The following is an 18163-nucleotide window of genomic DNA, read 5'->3' on the forward strand; positions in this document are numbered from 1 at the left end:
AAGACCTATCTTACTAGAAATACTAAAGGAAGTTCTTTGATCTGAAACTCACACACACACACATGCACGCACGCACACAAATTTGGAAAAATACTCTTTGAAAGTATAAAACCCACTGGTAAAATTAAGTACATGGACAAACTGAGAATACTCTAATGCTATAATTATGGTGTGCAATCCACTCATAACTCTACTAAGAAGGCCAAAAGACAAGTCTGTCAAAATAAAAAAAAGCAACATCAACCTGTTAAGAGACAGGTAATATAAAAACATTTAAATAGAGACAACTAAAAGTTAAAATGTGGGGTGGATGGAGCTAATGTGTAGAAGTCTTTTTCTTCTTTTCTTTGTTTCTATTATTTCCTTTGTGATCTAAGATAAATTCTTATCTTATTAAAATAACTTGTTATATCTATGTTTTTTGTAAGCCTCATGGTAACCACAATGAAAAAATCTAAAACAGATTCAATAAAAATAAAAAACAACAAATTAAAACATACTACCAGAGAAAATCACTTAACCCACCAAGGAAGAAAGAAGACAAGATAAAGAAAGAGAGAGAGAGGGAGAGAGAGAAGGAAAGAAGGAAGGGAAGGAGGTTATAAAACAACCAGAAAAAAATAAAATAAAACGACAGTAGTAAGACATCCCTTATTAGTAATACTGCACATATATGGAGTTGATTCTCCAGTTAAAAGGCATAGAGCGGTTGAATGGATAAAGAAGCAATACCTAACTATATCCAACTGTATGCTGCCTATAAGAAACCCTCTTCACCTGTGAAGATACACTAGGCTGAAAGTGAAGGGGTAGAAAAAGATATTCCATGTAACTGGAAATCAAAAAAGAGCAGGAGTTGCTACACTCACATCATATAAAATAGAGAACAAATCAAAGACTGTAAAAAGAGACAAAGAAGGTCACTGTATAATGATAAATGGGTCAATTCAGGAAGAGGATATAATAATTATAAATATCTATGCACCCAACACTGGAAGTCCCAAGTACATAAAACAAAAATTTATAGACCTAAAGAAAGAGACAGACTGGAGTTCAGTAATAGTAAGAGACTTTAACACCCCATTCTCAGTAATGAACAGATCATTTAGACAAAAAAAAAAAAAGAAAAAAATCAACAAAGAAACAGCAGAGTTAAGTTATACACTAGACCTACTAGGCATAAGTGACATTTACAGAACATTTTATCCAACTGCTGCAGAATATACAATCTTTTTTTCTCTTTTTTTGAGACAGGCTCTCACTCTGTCACCCAGGCTGGAGTACAGTGGTGTGATCTCAGCTCAATGTAACCTCCACCTCCCAGGCTCAAGCAATCCTCCCACCTCAGCCTCCTGAGTAATTGGGGTTACAGGTGCTCAACACCATGCCAAACTAATTTTTGTATATTTTGTAGAGATAGGGTTTTACCATGTTGCCAGGCTGGTCTCCAACTCCTGAGCTCGGGCAATCTGCCCGCCTAGGCCTCCCAAAGTGCCAAGATTACAGGCATGAGGCACCGCACGCAGTCCACATCTTCATCAGCACATGGAACGTACTCAAGAATAGACCACATCTTAGGCCAAAAACAGTATGAGCAAATTCAAAATAGTAAAAATAATATCAAGTATCTTTTTTGACCACAATGAAATAACACTAGAAATCAATAACAAGAGAAACCTCAGACCTTTACAAACACATGGAAATAAAATTTAAAAACCCTAAATGACCAATGGGTCAATGAAAATATTAAGAAGGAAATCTAAAAATTTATTGAAACAAAATAAGATTGAAATACAATATACCAAAATCTATGAGATACAGCAAAAGCAGCACTAAGAGGGAAGTTTATAGAAATAAATGCTTACATTAAAAAAGTGACAAACTTCAAATAAATAACCTAATGATGCACCTCAAGGAATTATAAAAGCAAAGGCCCACCAAACCCAAAATTGATAGAAGGAAAACATAAAATAAAAATAGTAGAAGAAATAAATGAAATTGATACGAAAAAGACAAGACAAAAAATCAATAAAAATGAAAAGTTGGTTTTTTGAAAACATAAAATCAACAAATCTTCAGCTAGAATAAGAAATAGAATACCCAAAGAAATAAAATCAGAAACAGAAACAAAAAAGGAGACATAACAACTGAGACCACAGAAATATGAAGAATCATTATAGACTATTATGAATAACTATACCCCAAGTTGGAAAACCAAAAAGAAATGCATAAACTCCTGGAAGCATACAGCCTATCAAGAGTGAACCATTAAGAAATAGAAAATCTCAATAAACCAATAACTAGTAACAAGGTCACAGGTATAATAAAAGCTTCCCATTAAAAAAAGCCCAAGAATTTATGGCTTCATTACTGAATTTTATCAAACATTTAAAGAAGAGCTAATATCAGTTCTACTCAAACTCTTCAAAAAAACTGAGGAGGAGGAAATACTTTCAGATCTATTTCACAAGGCCAGCATTATTCTGATACCAAAACCAGACAAGAATACAACAATGACAAAATTACAGGCTAATATCACTGATGAATATAGATGCAACATTTCTTAACAAAACACTTGCAAACTAAATTCAACAACACATTAAAAAGATCATTCATCATAATTAACCAGGACTAATCCCAGGGATGCCAGGATGGTTCAACACATGCTAATAAACACATGTGACATATCACATTAATAGAACCAAGAACAAAAACCATCTGATTATATCAATAGGCGGCAAAAATTCAATAAAATTTTACATCCCTTTATGATTAAAACCCCCAACAAACTGGACATAGAAAGAATATACTTCAACATAACGAAGGCCATATATAACAAACCTATAGCTAAAACATCGTATTAAATGGGGACAAATTTAAGGTCTTTCCTCTAAGATGTGGAATAAGACAAGAATGCCTGTTTTCACCACTTTTATTCAATATAGTACTGGAGTTCCTGGCCAGAGCAATTAGGCAAGAAAAAGAAACAAAAGCCAATCAAACTGTTAAGAAAGAAGTCAAATTAGCCTTTTTTTGCAGATAATGTGCTCTTACATTAAAAAAATAAATAAATAATGATGTCATCCAAAAACTGTTAGAACTGATAAAAGAACTTAGTAAGGTTGTAGAATACAAAATTAACATACAAAAATCAATAGCTTTTCTATAAGCCAACAGTGAATAATCTAAAAAACAAGAAAGCAACCTCATTAACAATAGCCAAGATGAATATAAAATATCTAAAAATCAATTTAACCAAGGAAGTGAAAGATTTACATAAGGAAAACTATAAAACACTGATGAAAAAAATAGAAGACAACCCCCCAAAATAGAAAGATATTCCATGCTCATGGACTGTAAGAATTAATATTGTTAAAAATGACAATACTACCCGAATAAATGTACAGATTCAGTGCAATCTCTATCAAATTACCAATGACAAGTATCACAGTAATAGAAAAAAAAAAATCCTAAAATTTATATGGAACCACAAAAGATCCTGGACAGTCAAAGCAATCCTAAACAAAAAGAACAGAGCTGGAGGCATCACAGTACATGACTTCACAATTACTACAAAGCTATAGTAACAGTATAATCATGGTACTGGCATAAAACACACATAGACAAATGGAACAAAATAGAGAACTCAGAAACAAATTCACATATTTACAGCTAACTGATCTTCAACAAAGATGCCAAGAACATGCAATCGTGAAAGGACAGTCTCTTCAATAAATGGTGTGAGAAAGACAGGATAATTATATGCAGAGTAATGAAACCAGATCCCTATCTCTGACCATATACAAAATAAAATCAAAATAGATTAAATACTTAAATCTAGGGCCTGAAACCATGAACCTGCTAGAAGAGAACACTGGGAAAATGCTCTAGGACATTGGTCTGGGCAAAGATTTTTAAAGAAAGACCTCAGAAGCATTGGCAACCAAAGCAGAAATAGACAAATGTGATTACATCAAGCTAAAAGCTTCTGCACAGCAAAGGAAACAGTCAACAAAGTGAAGAGACAACCCACAGAATGGAAGAAAGTATTTCCAAACTATCCACCTGTCAAGAAATCAATAACCAGAATATAAAAGGAGCTCAAACAACCCTATAGGAAAAAAAAATCTAATAATCCAATTAAAGAATGAGTAGATGATCTGAATAGACATTTCTCAAACGAAGACACAGAAATAGCCAAGAGGTTTATGGGAAAATGCTCAACACCACTAATCATCAAAGAAATGTAAATAAGAAATACAATGAGATATCATCTCACCCCAGTTAAAATGGCTTTTACCAAAAAGATGGGCAATAATGGATGCTGGCAAGGATGCAGAGAAAGGGGAACCCTGGTATACTGTTGGTGGGAAGGTAAATTAGGGAAGCCACTATGGAGAACATTATGGAGATGCCTCAGAAAACTATAACAGAACTACCATATGATCCAGCAATTCTACTACTGGGTATATATCCAAAATAAAGGACATCAGTGTGATACCTGCACTCATGTTTATTGCACCACTATTTATAATAGCCAAAATATAGTATCAACCTAAGTTCCCAGCAACAGATGAACAGGTAAAGAATGTGTCGCATATATACACAATGGAATATTATTCAGCCATAAAAAGAATGAAATCATGTCATTTGCAGCAACACAGATGGAACTAGAGGTCATTATATTAAGTGAAATAAGACAAACGAAGGAAAACAAATATCACATGTTCTCAGTCGTGTGTGGGAGCTAAAAAATGTTGATCTTATGGAGGTAGAAAGTAAGTTGGTGGTTGCCAGAGTTTGAGAAGGGTAGGGAGGTTGGAAGGATGAAGATAAGTTGATTAATGGGTACAATTATAAAGTTTGATAGAATAAGACCTTGTGTTAAATAAGTAGGGGTGAGTATAGTTTACAATAATTTTGTATAATTCAAAACAGCTAGGAGAAGAATTTGAATGAATCAAACAAAATGAAAGACAAATATTTAAGGTGACATATATCCCAAGCACACTGATTTAATCTTTTAAACTTATATGAACGTATTAAATTATCACACACTAAATTATCACACAAACTGTGTAGCTCTATTATGCATCAATTAAAATATGAAATTGTGTGAGTATGATGGATATCAATATCCCATCAATTTGGTGACTACTGACAACAGTGAGGTCAGTTAATTTTCAAACTGAAAAAACATAGAAAATAGTTGATAGAAATATAAATATTTGAATATTTAAACTACACAGTGAATGAGAAAGATAATGAACAAATAATGATGATGTGAATGACAACAATGACTAGTAATTATTATTACCCACATATTATGAGTTGACTCGTTTAATTTTCACAATTCTAGGAGGTAGGAGTATTACCCTTACTTTACATATGGCTAAATTAGTGGTGGAGGTGGGTTTTGAACCCACACAATCTGTCTTCAGAATCTGCAGTCTTAATATATTTACAATAAACATTAAATATCTAAAGATTTGGGAGGAGAATGTTTCAGGTAGAGGGATCAGGCAATGCAATGTCTAAGGTAGAAAATAAACTTGGCATATTTGAAAAATTAAAATTAGGCCATGGTTGCATGAGGGCAGGGAGTAAGAGAAAGAATGAGATTAGAAGTAACAGGAATTTTAATCTTTTCTATCATTGTTGAGAACGAATTCATATCTTTAGTCTGTATTCTTCCTTTATTCCTGCTTTCAATTGGTTTTTTAAAACACTTAGAATTTTATTTCCAGATTTTAAACATATCCCCTTCGTTTGTTTGAAATTGTTTTTGAACAATTAGGAAGGCAAATATAAATAGTTTGTTTGAATCCCATCCCCATTTTCCTGGGGAAAAAAAGAAAAAAAAAAAAAAAAAGAAGAATCTGGCCAAATCTCCTTGTACTTTGACGGTATATGCTAACAGAGTGTGGAATGCTTTTGGCGGGATACACCTGGTCTGTGTTGGTTACTTAGGGTAAACAAATCTGTAATTTACGTAATTTTCCCATGGCCTACAGGAAAACATAACAGGGAGATAAGTTGCTATCAGAGAATAAAATCAAGATTCTTTGTGACCAAAATAGGCTTCTTGTGTAAGTATTTTTGAATAGGTGTTTTAATAGAGGTTGAAAAGGTTTAGTCTTCAAGATAAAACATAAATTGTCAAATTAACAGTTATTGTTTACAAAATTTTAGTGTACCCACCAAAAACTCACTAAAGCCTTACAAAAGGAGAAACTATGCAGGACTCATTCTCTAAGAGCAAGCAGTAAAATAAGAAATTTACAAAACAAAAGATAAGGAGGTCTACACATGTTGACATTTTTTAATTTAATTGATACATAATATTTTACATATTTACAGAGTAGATGTGATATTTTGTTACATGCACAGAATGTCTAATAATCAAGTCAGAGTATTTGGGGTATCCATCTCCTTGAGTATTTATTATAACTAAGCGTCGAAAACATTTCATGTACTCTCTTCTATCTACTTTGAAATATGTAATTCATTGATGCTAACTGTAGGCACCCTACTCTGCTCTTGAACATTAAAACTTATACTTTCTATATAACTATGTTTGTACCTTGACTAACCTCTTTTAATCCCCTTCCTAGCCACACACCCTTCCCAACCTCTAGTACCTACTATTTTACTCTCTACCTCTATAAGACCAACTTTTTAAGCTCCCACACATGAGGGAATAAGAACTTACTAACATGAGTAAGAACATGTGATATTTGTCTTTCTGTGCCTAGCTTATTTCATTCAACATAGTAACCTCAAGTTTTATCCTTGTTGCAAATGACATGATTTTCTTTCTATGGCCAAATAGTATTCCATTGTATATATATACCACATTTTCTTTATTCATTTGTCCATTAATGGACACTTAGGCTGATTCTATATATTTGTTATTGTGAAGAGTGCTGCAAAAACACGTAAGTGCAGACATATCTTTGATATATTGATTTATTTTCCTTCAGATAAAAAGCCGGTAGTGGGAATGCTGGGCCAAATGGTAATTCTACATTTAGTTTTTTGAGAAATCTCCATTATGTTTTCCATAGTGGCTGTACTAATTTACATTTCCACCAACAGAGTCTAAGAGTTCCCTTTTCTCCACATCCTCACTAGAATGTGTCACTTTTGTCTTTTTAATAATAGCCATTGTAACTGGTGCAAGATGATATCTCATTGTGGTTTTGATTTGCATTTCCCTGATAATCAGTGATGTTGAGCATTTTTTCATTTATCTGTTGGCCATTTGTATCTCTTCTTTTGAGAATTATGTATTCACATCCTCTTCTCACTTTGTAATGGTAGTATTTGTTTTCTTACTATTGAGTTGTTTCAATTCATTGTATATTCTAGATTTTATTCCCTTGTCAGATGAGTGGTTTCAAACATTGTCTCCTATCCAACAGGTTGTGTCTTCACTTGGTTGATTTTTACCCTCTCTGGGTAGAGATTTTTCGTTTAACATAGTCTCATTTGCCTAATTTTTTATTGTCTGTGCTTTTGAGGTCTTAGCTGTAAAATTTTGACCAATTTCCTAAAGTATTTTCCAAAAGTTTTTTTTTCTAGTAGTTTTATAGTTTCAGGTCATATATTTAAGATTTAATCCATCTTGAGTTGATTTTTGTAAATGGTGAGAGACAAAGGGTCCAGTTTCATTCTTCTGCATATGGATATTCAATTTTCCCAGCATCATTTATTGAAGAGATTATTCTTTCCCCAATGTATGTTCTTCATGACTTTGTGGAAGATCAGTTGTTTGTAAATACATGAATTTACTTCTGAATTCTCAATTCTGTTCCATTGGTTTGTCTGTTTTTATACCAATATCATGCTGTTTTGGTTACTATTGCCTTGTAATATGTTTTGAAGTCAGGTAGTGTAATAGTTCCAGTTTCATTCTTTCTGCTCAGAATTGCTTTGGCTGTTGAGGGTCTTTTATGGCTCCATACACATTTTAGGAATTTTTTTTCTATTTCTGTGAAAAATGATATTAGTACTTTTATAGGGACTGCATTGAGTCTATAGGTCGCTCAAAGCAGGATGGTCATGTTAAGTATATTAATTCATCCAGTCATGATTATGGAATATCTTTTCATTTTTATGTCCTCTTCAATTTAGTTTATCAGTGTTTTGCAGCTTTCCTTGTAGAGATCTTTCATCTCTTTGGTTAAATTTAATCCTAGGTATTTTATTTTTTTTAACTATTGTAAATGCGATGGCCTTATTGATTTCTTTTACAGCTAGTTCATTATTGGTATATGGAATCCCTATTGATTTTTATAGTTAATTTTGTAATCTGCAACATTACTGAATTTTTGTATCAGATCTAAGTTTTTTGGTGGAGTCTTTAGGTTTTTCTGGGTATAAGAGCATATCATTAGCAAAGAGGAACAATTTGTCTTCTTGTCCAATTTGGAGGCTTTTCTTTCTTTCTTTTGCCTGATTGCTCTGGCTATTATGTTGAAGAGTAGTAAAAGTGGGCATCCTTGTCTGGTCCCAGTTCTTAAGAGAAAAGTTTTCAGCTTTTCCCCATTCACCCCGATGTGAGCTGTGGGTTTGTCATAAATGGCCTTTATTATGTTGAGGTATGTTTCTTCAATGCCTAGTTCATTGAGAGTTTTTATCATAAAATGATGTTGAATTTTATAAAATAGTTTTTTCTACATCTATTGAGATGATCACTTGTTATTTGTCTTTCATTCTGGTTTTGTATGTTTTTGTTTTTTCAATACAGGTTCTCACTCCTGTCACTGAGGCTGGAGTGCAGTGGCACAATCATGGAATCACGGCTCACTGCAGTCTCAACTTCCTGGGCTCAAGCAATCCTCCCACAGCAGCCCTCCTGAGTAGCTGGGACCACAAGCTCCTGCTACCACGCCCGGAGTTTTTTGTTGTTGTTGTTCTGTTTTTTTAGTAAAGATGGGGTTTTGTCATTTTGCCTAGGCTGGTCAAATTCCTGGGCTCAAGAGATCCACCTTCCTCAGCCTGTCAAAGTGCTAGGATTACAGGTGTAAGCTACCGTACCTGACCTGTCCTTCATTCTGTTGATATGATGTACCCCCACTTATTGACTTACATACATCAAACCATCCTTCTATTTCTGGGATAAATCTCACTTGAATGTGGTGTATTCCTTTGTTGATAGGCTGTTGGATTCAGTTTTCTAGAATTTTGTTGAGAATGTTTACATTCATGTTTATCAAGGATACTACCCTGTAGTTTTGTTGTTATTGTTGTTGTTGTATATCCTTGTCTGGTTTTGGCACGTTTCATGCTGGCCTCATAGAATGAGTGAGGAAAAATTCCCCTCTCTTCAATCTTTTGGAATAGTTTGAAGATAATTTGTGTTACTACTTTGAAAGTTTGCTAGAATTCGGTTTGGATTCCATCTGGTCCTGGGCTTTTCTTTGTTGGGAGATGTTTTATTACCAACTCAATCTCAATATTCATTATTGGTCTGTTCAAGTATTTGATTTCTTTCTTAATCTTGGTAAGTTGTATGTTTCCAGGAATTTACCCCTTTTCTCTAGGTTTGCTAACTTGGTGTACATAGTAGTCTCTGATGATCTTTTGCATTTCATGGTATTAGTTGTAATATCTCCCTTTTCATTTCTGATTTTGTTAATTTGTGTCATTTGTCTTTTTTTCCTTCGTTAGTCTAGCTAGTGGTTTATTGCTTTTTTTTTATCTTTTCAAAAAGCAGGTTTTTGTTTCATTGATCCCTTGTACCTGTTTTTTAGTTTTGGTTTGTTTAGTCTCTACTTTGTTTAGTTCTGTTGTGATCTCTAATATAATATTTCTTTTCCACTACTAATTTTGGCTTTGGTTTGTTTTTGCTTTTCTCATTCCTTGATATGCATTATTAGATTGTTCAAAACCTTTCTATGTTTTTGATGTAGGCATTTATTTCTATAAACTGCCTTCTTAGTACTGCTTTTGCTGTATCACATATGTTTTGGTATATTGTGTATTAATTTTTATTGGTTTCAAGAATTTTTTTTATTTCCACCTTAGTTTCTTCCTTGACCCAATCATAATTCAAAGATATGTTATTTAATTTCCATGTATTTGTGCAATTTCCAAAGGTTAGTTTTAGTTTTATCCATTGTAGTCTGAGAAGATACTCGATGTTTTTGATTTTTTTAAAAAAGTGTTGAGACTTTTTTTGTGTCCTAACATATTGTCCACTCTGGGGACTGTTCCATGTGCTAATGAGAAGAATGTATATTCTGTAGCTGTTAGATAAATGTTGTATAAATATCTTTTAGGTCCATTTGTCAAATGTGTAGTTTAAATCTTACATTTCTCTGTAAATTTTCTATTTTGATGATCTGCCTAATGCTGAGAGTGGAGTGTTGAAGTCTTCAACTATTCTTATATTGGAGTCTGTCTCTCTCTTTAGATCTAATAATATCTGCTTTATATATCTGCATGCTACAGTTTTTGGTGCATATATGTTTAGAACTGTTATATCCTCTTGCTGAATTTATCACCTTATCATTACATAAAAATCTTCTTTCTTTTTACTGTTTTTCACTTAAAGCCGGTTTTATCTGATACATATACAGCTACTCCTGCTCACTTTTGATTTCCATTTGCACAGAATATCTTTTTCCATTCCTTTACTTTCAGTCTGCATGTGTCTACTGTTAAGGTGCATTTCTCATAAGCAGCGTATTGTTGGGTCATGTTATTATTTTAATGCATTCAGCCATTCTACATCTCTTAGGTGGAAAATTTAATATATTTATTTTCAAAGTTATTATTGACGTGTGAAGGCTTATTCCTGTCATTTCATTAACTGATTTCTGGTTTCTGTGTATTTTTGTTCTTTATTTCTCTCTTATTATCATTGTGGTTTGGTGGTATCCTGCTGTGTTCACATTTGAGTTTTTCTCTTCCTTGTGTTTTTGCTCTACCACTAGCTTTTATGCTTTGTGTCTTTTCATGATGGTATCTTACCTATCATTTTTTTTTTCACTTCCAGGTGTAGGACTCACATAAGCATTTTTTATAGGGCCAATGTGTTGGTGATGAATTCCCTGAACTTTTGCTTGTATGGAAAACACTTCATTTCTCCTTCACTTATTCCTAACTTTGCTATGTATAGTATCCTTGTCTGGAAGGTTTTTTCTTTTAGCTATTTGAATATATCATCTCATTCTCCTCTGGCCTGTAAGTTTTCTACTGATTAACGTGCTATTAGTCTAATGGTGGTTCCTTTATAAGTGACTAGAGGCTTTTCTCTTCCTGTGTTTAGAATTTTCACTTTCTCTTGACTTCTGATAGTTGGGCTATAATGGGCCCTTTTAATGTACATTTTAAAGTTGTATCTACTTGGAGATCTTTGAGCCTTCTGTATCTGGATGTCTAAGTCTCTTGCTAGACTTGGAAATTTTTCATCTATTATTTTTAAAATAGGTTTTCCTGACCTTTCATTTTCTCTTTGCCTTCTGGGACACCAAATATTTAATATTTGGTCACTTTATGGTGTCTCATATGCCACATAGGCTTTTTCTTTTTTTTATTCTTTTTTAGTTTTTGTGTCTGGGTTATTACAGAAAACCTGTCTTCAAGTTCTTAAATTCTTTCTTCTGCTTGATCTAGTCTATTGTTGAACCTTTTGAGTGTATTCTGTATTTTATTAAATGAATTATTCAGTTCCAGAATTACTGTTTAGTTCTTTTTTATATCTCTTTGGTAAATTTCTCATTTATATCCTGAATTATTTTTCTGAGTTATTTGTACTGTTTTTCAGTATTCTCTTATATCTCACTGAGCTTCTTTAGTATCAATATTTTGAGTTCCTTCTTTGTGATTTCATAAATTTTTTCTTGATTTATATTTTTGCTGCAAAATTGTTTATTTGGAGGTTTCATATTTCCTTGCTTTTTCATGTCTCTTATGTCCTTTCATTTATATCTGCACATCTGGTATAACAGTTGCTTCTTCCCATTTTTTTGAATTTGGCTTCATAGGTGAGAATTTTTTCCTGAGGATGTACCTATGGTATTGGCTGTGTAGGGGACTTTGGCTCTGATTATTGCTGCATGCAGTAGGGTATACTCTTTATGATTTATTTGGCTGTAAACAGCATCAGTGGTATCTGATTTCCTCTATGTCTTATGATTCAGTTGTTAGTGGCGGCTGTGGTAAAGTTTTATTGGGGACTGGGGCACCTGGTGAGCCAATTTTTGGACCCAGTAGTAGCAATGGTGGGCTGAGCATGCCTGTCCTTGGATCCCAGGGTGGTATATACTGCCATCATTTTTGGTGGGTCCTTGAAGAACATTTATTGAACCTTCAACTGGCTCTCTTGCGTTTTAGGAATGGCAGAGGTGGGTTGGGTGGGTGGACAGGTTTGTGAGCCAGTGGGAAGTCGGCATAGTGTGGGCAATGGCAGTAGCAGTGGTGGAACAACACTCTGGGATCTACACAGACTGTGCTGGTGTTGGTAGTGGCTGCAATGGACTGCTGAGCCAGTCCTCAGACCCACAGCTGGCACCTGTGGGTGGGAGCCTGCTGTGTTGGTAGCATCAGGTGGAGTGGGCCCTAACTCAGACCCTGGGAGGAATGCTCAGGTGCTAACAGTGGTTTACTAGGCTGGACAATCCCCAGGTCCCTAGATGGCATGTTCTGGTTTTAGGGAGGATGGAGCTGGGCTGGGCAGACCAGCCCTCAGGCCTCATTGTGGTACATGCAGGTGCTGGCTGTTGTAGGCAGGGGCAGGGTGAGTCACAGACCTCCAGCAGAATCATCCTTTGGAGTAGCAGTGGTTGGACGGCTTCCCTATTACTGATGAGGCTGTGGCTGCTTTCAGTGAGAACAGCCATCTGCAAGTGACTGGTGGACATTAGCTTTGCTCATGCCTCGGTACCACAGCAGCCCATAGTGGTAGCAGTTGCAGTGAGTGCAATTTGTCTTAGGCATGTGTGAAAATGAGCAGCCACCCCTCTACTTAAGGGGCAAAGTTGCTGTCAGTTGTCTCACCGTGGGCCTCAGTGGTGGCAGCTGTGGCTGAGGAATGTCCATGGGTCTCTAGTAATATAAAGATGCAGGAGCTGTTGAGCCCAAGGGCAGGCCAAAGTCTGGTGGGGACTGGGCTCTCAAAAGGGTGCTATGCAGCAGCTGCTTAAAACTTGGAGGTTTGTGGGAGTCAGCATGAGCCCTGTCTCTGGAGCAATGCCTTTATGTGATCTCTAGACAGTGCTCTGTGTTACTCTGTGGGCCCATGATGGTTGATGGCCTCTCCCATAACTAGGATTACAAGAGTCTGTGGCAATACTGGGAGTCCTCTCACTTACCTCTCATTTGGGATCTCTTACAATGTCCCTCTATTACGGAGCCTCTCTAGACTCCCAGTGAATCCCAGCTGAACAGGCTGCCTCACTTCCCTCTCCTTCCTTGCTTTCAGTGTCTCCCATCAATTCTCTGTTCAATTCTAGTGTTCTCTCTTAGATTATCTACTTGAATTGTGATTATCTACTCACTATTTTGGCTCTTCTACATGGAGGAGGCAAGTGCCAGATGCATCTATTCAGCCACTTTGAAGCCCTTAGTGTTCGGAAATTTAAAGCACTCTTCTAAATAACCTTTGGGTTAAAGAAAATATCAAAATAAGCCACTGTCCCTTTAGCTAGAAATGCTAATGAGATTAAAGCACACATTATATAGAAGACAACCAAAGTCGAATTCAGAGGAAAATACACATATGAGTAAACAAAAATGATTAAAAACAAAGGACCAAAAGTCCATTCGAGGAACAAGAAATGGAACAACAAAATGCCCATGAAAGAAGAAAGGAGTTCCTGATGATATAGAAAATAGTAAAACAAAAAGTATATTCTTTAAAAAGAAAAATAAATGAGATCTTATAAAACAAAAAAATTAAATCAATTTTAATGCCTAAGAATTACTTCAACAACCTGGCCCTGTATCAGACAATTTTATAGTTATGTTCATTCTATATTATAAGGGACAGATAATTCCCATACTGTATCAACTATATCCAGTCAGAGAAAAGGAGTCAAATCTTCTCAATTCACTTTATAAGTCTAACACATTTCTGATTCCACAATGTTGCAACAGTAGCACGTACACACTGACACACACACACAATCAATATTAATATATCCAATAAAAATCCTCAGCAAGTTTTTAGCAAATCAAATCTAAAATGCAACCTTTCTTAAAATAAGCATTTAAAAAAAATCCTCCAAAACAAACTTTTATTCCAGGAATTCAATAGTTATTTAATATGAAATTTCTCTTCCATAAGAAACTACATGCTGGCCACATAAGTATCAAGTCAATACTGTGTTAAATCTATTTAACAAAAAACAAAATAATTTTAAGCAAACCAGGAGAAAGAAGACAAATTTATAATTATTTCCAGGATATTCTACCCAGAAAACTAAAAAATAAAATAAAATGAGTTATGCTATCATTTATATTGTATACATATAAAAATTAATAGTTTATCTGCATACTAGCAGTAACCAGTTATAAAATATAAATGGTAAAAATTCCATGTATGATAGCACCAACAAATATATGTGTATATATTTATATATACACACATAGATGTGTGTATGCATATATGTGTATGCACAGAGATATAACACATATACACATGTGTGTATGTGTGTGTCATACCTAGAAGTAACAAACCCTCAGTATCAATATGAAGTCTTCCACTTAATCTGTTCTTCATCCTTGTGCAGACTGCTCAACTCTTCTCCTTGCCCATACAAAGATGACCCTTCCCTTCAAGCCTATCCCAAGTTGCAAGCCAAGACCCACCTCCACATGGTATCACCTGTCTCCACACATTTATTCAATTCTACTTATTTTCATTTCTGGCCATGGGATCCTTCCCCATTGCCAGAAGTAATGAAACTTCCTTGGGTCCACTGAATAAACTCTTATGTAGGATGGACTTTTTAAGCATTAACTGATATGCTTATGAACTCTACTACACACTCTCACTTCATCCTGTACTTTCTTGTAACCACATGACTCCCATGCCATCATGAGTTAAGGCTGTAAGACATGCAAGATATGAGACTATCATTAATCTTCAAGAATGAATATCATGATAGAACCAGTCCCCATGAGATACAGAGTATAATACAACCCAGAGACAAGGTTCTCAGAGCTGAGTAAAGAAGAAAACTGGTCCAAAGAGCCCCTGACAGCTTCCTGAGCCACTACTACATGAAGTGAAATGGGCCTGAATCACCCTGCAGCCTTGTAGCTTCTTCCTCCTACCTTTGTACATCTTGGGAAAAAGCCAACTATGTTCCCAAGTTGCACTCATGAGACCCAGAGTGCCAGTGGGAACTTGTCACCTTGCCAAATGCCAATGAGGAGGACAGCACAGATCACCTCAGTAGATACCAGCGCAGTTCACATGACCACAGCTGAGGCCTGGTGCCACCTCCCCACCAATGGCCACCTCGAAGTCACCCCCAGCCACCATATAGAGACATAATGCTACATAAACTCTAGAACTTAGCTTCCATCTTGAAAACAAAGATTAAAAGGGGGAAAATTCTTAATTAAGTGCATTTAAACCTTAAATAACTGCTTGTCCAGAACTTACTACATTTAAGTTTTCTGCCACTAGAAAGACTGGGGGGTTAGAAGAGAAATAAGGCGAACTACAGAAAAATAGTCACAATTTTGTACACATAAAAACAGCACTTGAAAATATTACATCCACTGCATCATAAAATACAAAGAAAAATTTCAATCAATGCAGGGGACAGCCATGTGATGGCTCAAAGTTGGCTCAGAGGGGTATATTTTGGCTCAGATTTATGAAAACCTACAGATACTTCTCCCACAAGGAACAGCAGGAGAGAGGGCTTTATTGTCCATCTTTTAGGGCTAGTGGAAGGGCTGGGACGGAGTGATCACTTTTGCAATCTATCATTGTATGCAGTGTGACCAAGTGCAGTTCTGAACCACAACATTTCAAATTTGCTGATCCTGGGTTATCCACATTTATAGATAAAGGAGATTTGGGAAAGTAAAAGCATTCTAAAATCAACAGCTGGAAAAACAGAAGGAATAATAGAAAAATATATTTATGCAGATGCCTGGCAATCAGGACATTCTGCTTAAGATACTATCTGATCCCTGACAGATAACGAGGCAGTTCTAAAATTTTCCTTCCAGGCAGCTTAATTTCCATAAATTTCTGTTTGAGTATTAAACCCTTGTTACCTTATAAAAAATTGAGTTTACTTAAAACCAATTATGGATATAGACACTCAATCACATTGTCCCTCAAATTATTTCATGTATCAAATAGATTCTAAGTAGAGCTTTGATATCTTTCTTTACAGTCATCCTCAAATGAGTTTACTATAGCCACTTCTCTTCAAGAAATACAAATTTAACTCAAGAGATTGAATACTAACACCTTCACAACTAAGTAGGAAGAGGATCACTTCACCTGTACATGGGGTTCTGAGAGGAGACTAGAATAAGTGATTAAATTAAATGTGAGTGGTTGTGTGGGCCAATATTCTACTTCAGTAGGTTATTCCTACTGAACACAGGTGGTTTATTACAACTTGGAGAGGATTCCTGGAAAGCTAAGTATTTCTATGGGAATTTTAACTCACAGATAAAAATTTTGGACAATTTTTTCCTATTTATTCAACACACACTGCAAGGTAAATTAGAAGCTTCACAGCTAGCTGAATGTGAGAAGTCAAACAGGTGTTAGACTTGCTTCATTCCCCCAACTGGTTCAGTTCCAGTTTCACTTGTTAGGGTCCAGCCAGAACCAGGGTCTCCCAGATAGCCAGTCCCATTATCATAAGGTCCAATAAATTCAAAATAATGCCTGAAGTTGACTACTTTCCAGAACTATGTCCAAAGAAAAATCTGACTAAAAGTTTCCAGCAAGGCCAGGCACAGTGGTTCACGCCTATATTCCCAGCATTTTGGGAAGCCAAGGCAGGACTATCTTTTGAGGCTAGGAGTTCAAGACCAGCCTGAGCAATACAGCAAGATCCTGTTTCAACAAAAAAATAAGTTAAAAAAAAAAATTAGCCTAGTGTGGTGGTATGCACATGTAGTCCCAGCTACTTGAGAGACTGCAGTGGGAGGACTGCTTGAGCCCAGGAGTTCAAGGATGCAATGAGCTATGATTGTGCCACTGCCCTCCAGTCTGGGCAACAGAGCAACACTCTGTCTCTCTTTAGGAAAAAAAAAGTTTCCAGCAATCTCCAGAGCCACTCTTCAACAGAACCAAGATGATGCCAGAAGACTCAGTGATGAACGCTGGTCATTTGCTTTTCCAAAAATAATTCACTAGGCCCAGAAGAGGCAAAAGTGCAGATATACAACTGTCTCCCTCCCTAGAGGAGTACTCTGGCATTGGTAAGTCTTCCAGTGCCAAGCACGGCAGAAAGATGAAACCAATTTACAGGCTGGGCTCCATTCTAGTAAAACCACATGTTACTTTTACAGAAAACTAATGGGTTCTGAAATTCTACATGCACACACACACAACAACAACAACAACAACAACAACAACAAAGCCATCCTTTCAGTCCTTAGGTTCACATCAGTTAACAAGGTTAAAGAACCCTGGATGTTACTTCAAAGTGTAATACAAGGCTACAGTAACCAAAACAGCATGGCATGTATAAAAATAGAAACATAGATGAATGGAAAAGAAGAGAAAACCCAGAAATAAAGCTACATACCTACAGCCAATTGATCTTCAAAAAAATCTACTGGGGAAAGCATACCCTCTTGAATAAATGGGGCAGGGGAAATTGGGCAGCCATTTACAGAAGAATGAAACTGCACCCCTATCTCTCACAATACACAAAAATTAACCCAATGTGGATTAAAGATTTATATGTAAGACCTTAAACTATAAAAATTCAAGAAGAAAACCTAAGAAAACTTCTGGATGTTGGCCTAGACAAAGTATTCATGAATAAGGCCTCAAAAGTAAATACAACCAAAACAAAAATAGACAAATGGGACTAAATTAAACTAAAAGCTTCTGTACAGAAAAAGATACGAGCAACAGAGTGAACAGACCACCAGACAACCTACAAAATGGGAGAAAATATTTGCAAATTATGCATTCAACAAAGGACTCCAGAGTCTACAA

This window comes from Chlorocebus sabaeus, chromosome X, assembly GCF_047675955.1.
Source record: "Chlorocebus sabaeus isolate Y175 chromosome X, mChlSab1.0.hap1, whole genome shotgun sequence".
Lineage (NCBI taxonomy): Eukaryota > Metazoa > Chordata > Mammalia > Primates > Cercopithecidae > Chlorocebus > Chlorocebus sabaeus.